This window comes from Apteryx rowi, unplaced genomic scaffold (assembly GCF_003343035.1).
Source record: "Apteryx rowi isolate R43461 unplaced genomic scaffold, aptRow1 scaffold_1096, whole genome shotgun sequence".
Lineage (NCBI taxonomy): Eukaryota > Metazoa > Chordata > Aves > Apterygiformes > Apterygidae > Apteryx > Apteryx rowi.
The window spans coordinates 34,797-40,018 of NW_020447304.1; positions in this window are offsets into that span (position 1 = coordinate 34,797).

The window sequence follows — 5,222 nt, forward strand, 5'->3', positions numbered from 1 at the left end:
TGCACCAGTGGAGCCTTCCCACACACATTGGCCTATCTCAGTCCTGTCTCCAGTTGAGGTCACAGCAAGTACTATGGAGCTCTGAAAGGGTCACTTGTCAGGCTCTACACCTCTGCCTTGCCCTCTCCCAAGGATATTTGACCCCACAGGACAGAGAATCTTCCAAGCTCAGGTGGTCACCAGCCAGTGCAGCCCAAAGGAGGGACCTCATGCAAAAAAAAGACCAAACACTAAGTAGAGCTAAGGCTGCTAGGTGGGGAAATAGGACAGCAGAGTCAGGATTAAATAGAAGGAACGTCAAGGCTAGGAGGGTCCAGCTGTGGCTCCTGTGTGTCAACACCTGCTCTTCCACAGCACCATCTGAGAACTGGGATTTGTAAACACTTATTGGTTTGTTTTGCATTTTTTCCATCTTTTCCCTTCTCGTGGTCACAGCAGGGAGTTCAGTGCTTGAGAGGGTTTGCAAGCAGAAGTACCTAACCAAAAGAGTTGTTATCAGGGGTCACTGTGTGAGTGAGGAGCCAAAGCAGAGAGGCAAGGGAAGGGACCCAAGGCCTTGCAGGCAACCTGTAGCAGAGCAGGGAACACAGTCTGCCCCAATGGGCAACAGGCCTTTGAAGTCATTTGCTAGACAACTGGTCTGAAGCAGAAGGGGAGGAACAGGCCTGCTGATGACCAGGTAGGTTATGAGCAGGTAGAGAGGGAGCAGAATTCATCCCAGAGACCATCTGTGAGGCTGCTCTGTCATGCAGGATTTTACATCGCAGTGAGGTAGCTGGTACTGGCCTTGTTAAATGCCTAGTCAAAAGCATACAGCAGTAAAGCTGTAGTCAAAAATGTTTTCACTACAAAGTAAAAGGTAGTGGGGCATAGACCCAGCCCTCTGGTCCCCTCAGAAACCCTTCGTATGCCTTTCAGTCCCTCCTGGAGACATCTGTGTGTTTTTCAGCAGCTCTATATTTGCCCCTTGGCCCCTTCAAGGATCTATGGTCTACCTTTCAGTGCACCCCTAAACCCTCCATTTGCCCTTCATTGTCCTCAGGACTCCTATGTGTCTCTCACTGCAGTCCAGAGCCCTCTGTTTCCCTTTTGGTGAGCCCTAGGGCCAGCTGTTTTCCCTCTGTGTGTGGGGCTGCTCTGTCATGGAGGGTTTATCACTGCAGCAAGGTAGGTGGTGTTAACCTTGTAAATATAGCGCAAAACTGTAGTTAAAAATCTTTTCACCATGAAGTAAAAGGTTTAGTTAAAAGCCTGGCATAGAGGCAGCGCTGCTCTGCAGGGCTTCTAGTGCCTCAGACAGCTGCAGCAGCAGCCATTCCCTTAGTGTGCCCTTCCCGGGGCTGCTAGGGTCCCTTGTCAGAGGCAGTCTGTGCTGGCTTTACCACCGCTAAATGGGGGCAGGGGGATGTTTGGCCCTGTGGTGCAGATGGGTGCTCATTGCTGGTGTCCTGCTCGTGGCTGAGCAGGACACCCCCAGCATGGTTCACATGCCCTTACTAGACAGGAACGTGCTGCCCTTGGCACACGGAGAGAACTGCTCCTGAACACTGGGGCCTTTCTCTGCCTCCAGCCCCAACAGGGAGAAGATGTTCCAGCATGGCCAGGGCGGAACCAGACCAGCGGCAAGTACCTGGCACCTATCATAGGTGCCCCTTCATGCCACACAGCAAAAATCCAGAGGGGCTTTTTTGTCCCACACAACTCGCTTAGGCTCTGTGGGGCAGTCAGGCCCTGTCCGACAACCTCTCTGGTTGGGCCTTGTCTTCCCCACCACTCCCTCTGGCAGACATTCAAGTCAGGTCCTTGCCCCTGCCGCCCACTTCTGCACTTAAAACCTCACACTTGTTACATGAAGACTTTAAGTGAAAGGCTTCAAGTGCAGAAGTGGGCATGATCACGCCACAGAGCCTGAGTTGTGCGGAGACAAAAAAGCTCCTCAGGACATAGTTTCTGGAGTGAGCGCTACTTCGTTGCCTCCCCCCACCCAGACATAGGAGCAGCCAGGGCTTGGGCTTTTATTCAAGCTGGGGCTGCCCCTGTCTTCCTTCAGCCCTGCTTCCTTCAGCCCTTCCCTGAGTAATTGCCTTCTACCATCCCTTTAATGGAAATGGTTAGTAAGGTATTGAATTTGGACGAGCCAAGGCTGGGGGCAAGGGGTGAGGCATCCTTCTGAAAGCTGTTATCAGGGATTAAATAAATCAGGTATTGAATAAACCAAATGTCACTTTGTGTCAGTTGTGGAAACCTCCAATTTTTATTTCCAGGAGCAAAACCAAGCCAGCTTAGAGCCACCATGCCCAATTTCTACTCAGATCTTTCCACGGCAAGGAGCAGGGCAAGCCAGCAAATGCAGGCCTACTTCCTTCTGCAGCCGCTCCTTGAGGGTAAGCAAATATGGCAAAATCTAGTTCCTGCTCCTTCAGACAGCATTGCTGGAAACCAAGATCTCTTGTCACTTACTATTTCCAGGTCCAGCTGGAGTCTCAAAAGGTGGCCCCAACCAGCTGGTAGAAGGGTGGGCAAGAAGCAAAATACCAGTTATTCCACATCAACAAGGACCTAGCAAGGTTTAGCTTTGGTCACTTGCCACTTTGAGGCACTTACCCAACGCTTCCTCCCACCCCTGGATCTTCCCACACTCCCAGTATTGGCAGGACTGTGCTCCTTACTGGGTGCTTCTCATTGCAAGGACACAGTATTGCCTGCAGGGAAAAAAGACCCTCATGAGTAAACAGGAATAAAATTGTGTCAGCCACAGTCCCCAGGCCACCCCTTCCACCACCAGCTACAGGGAGGACTCAGTGAGGGATGAAATCTCTCCATCCCCTGCCTTCCCCCCTCAGTCCCACCACCCCACCAGATTAGCAATGCCTCTGCCTGAGTCACTCTCCCCAATTCTGGAGGCAGAAGTATGTGACTACCAGTTCACCCTGCAGTTAAATACCCTCCTGGCAGCTATTGCTAGCCAGGCTGTAAACACAGCCCTGTTGGGAATCACACTTCTGAGCCAACAGAGACTAGTTGCAGAAAGACACTGCTGCTCAGGTGTCCTGCTTGGACAGGACTCAAGGACTGTTCTCTCCACCACCAGCTGAGTCAAACTGAGCCAGCCATTTACTGACATTGCATAGTTGGTAGGGAATTTCAGACCCAGATGTATTGATATTCTCCACAGCATGGCAGGGATGATAGTACAAAACAAAACAAATGTAAAAGGCCGGTCACGAAGTGAACATTTGCCTCTTCCTTAAGCCTAAAGACATGGCCAGTGGTTAAAGCCAGCAGACCAAGGAAGGAGAAGGGAGCAGGCACAGAAAACCCAACTGGGAGGTATTTTTCCTAAAGTAGCCTGCCAGATATCCATACACTCAGAAAGAATTTCCAGAGGATGTCTGGGGAAACCCAGGCATGACATATGTCTATGCCTCCATCACCTCTCTCCCAAATGAAGAGACCCTTTTTCCTTCTGGAATGCATCCATGCATCATTTTTGTCTCCTTTTCTGAACCTTTCCAAGTCTTGTTCCTTCTGCTTGAAATGGGGCGATGACAACTACATCTGGTGTTTGTAATAAGGGTACAATGGCAATATGATGGTTTCCATTTCATGTCCTGTTCCCTTTCTGCAATTCCTATCAGTCATTGTGCCTTTTTGACGAGCTCCAAACTTTTTCAAAACACAATTCCTGGTAATTCCGAGATATTGCTACTGAATGGAAATGGCTAGTTAAGAGCCCTTCAGTTGTGCAAGTGTAACTTGGAAAAAAAGAAGCCTACATGCATTGCATCCCAGTGACCAACTGTATTTCACGTGCCCTTGTATCACACAGTCTCCCAGGGTTATGGTTGCTGTTGTTTCTCAGCTTCAGTTTCGACTAACTTGAATAATATTCCACCACCTGCAAACTTTATCACCGCACAATAATCTATTTTCCATATCATTGAAGAAGACGTTGAATAGCACGGGTCACAGGAGAAAAAAATCTCCTTCCATTAAGGAAAAATTCTACTTTATTCCCATATCTTGTCTCCAATCTTTTCACCAGAAGATTAACTCAGAAAAATTAATGAGTGCCTCTCTCTGATCCTTTGCCAGATTTATTGTCTTCAAGAATCTTCTGTGAAGGCCTTCTTGAAAAGCCAAATATAGTACAATGAACCAGCCTCACTGGATATATAATACGCTGCGTATTAAAACCAGTTACAGACATTACACATTCTCATAAGCATTTCTTGGATGACCCCTGTCCTCATTAGTTACATCAGCCTCACTTGTAGAAAATTATTACCCAATATGCTTAGGTGGAGTCCTTAGGAGTGGGTCAGAAGGTTTATTTTAGTCTCTGTACTGCCAATGCTACCATTAAAAAATGAAAAATTAGGCCCCAAAAATCAAAAGATGAAAACAAGAATCCAATCCACTGAGTTGTGTGTGACTAAAGCATACAGTCTGGGAAAACGCCTAGTTTAAAGACAGAAACAAAGGAAAAAAGTCATGGTTTGCTTGAATGGTTTGTTCGTCAGGCCCAGAGAGTACCTGAATTATGTGCTTTATTTTTCATTTTGAATTGCATCAACTTCCACTGCTGGTTCCTCTTATATTTTTCTCTCAGAAGCTGAAAAGCCCCAGTTTTACTTCTGACTGTATTAAAATGTATTTTTCAAAGAAAGCACTTTAACTCATGATCCAGAATGCTCTACAGGCCTGTCCAGATCATCATCCCTCGTTTACCACCCAACTTCATAAGCAATAGTTCTACTTTTACTGACAATTTATTTATGAAATAACACTGGGTCTAATACCGGTTCCTGACGAAAACTGTTACTTTTCCCCCAGCTGGTGACACTCTCCCACTGAAAATTATTTGTCAGCCGATTTTTACCCGCTTTAGCCCCTGCTGCTACTCTATGGCGGGCATTTCCCACGAATCAACTGCACAAGTCTGCTCAGTGTTTTAGCTGAAGGCGTAAGCGGTGAACGAAATCCCGACCCCAGCCCTTCTCTCGCCCCTCGCTCGTTACTGAATTTGAGACTCGCACGGCTTCCCGCGAGCGGCCGTTTCCCGCCGCCCCGCCCCGCGCCCCTCCCCGCGCCCCTCCCCCCCGGCTGAGGGGGCACGCGCGCACTCGAGCTCCTCCCCCCCGCGCTAGGGCGGAGCGCGGGGCGACGGCGCGTGCGTCGCAGCGCGCTGTCAGGGGCGGGGCCTGGCACGCGCGCGGCGT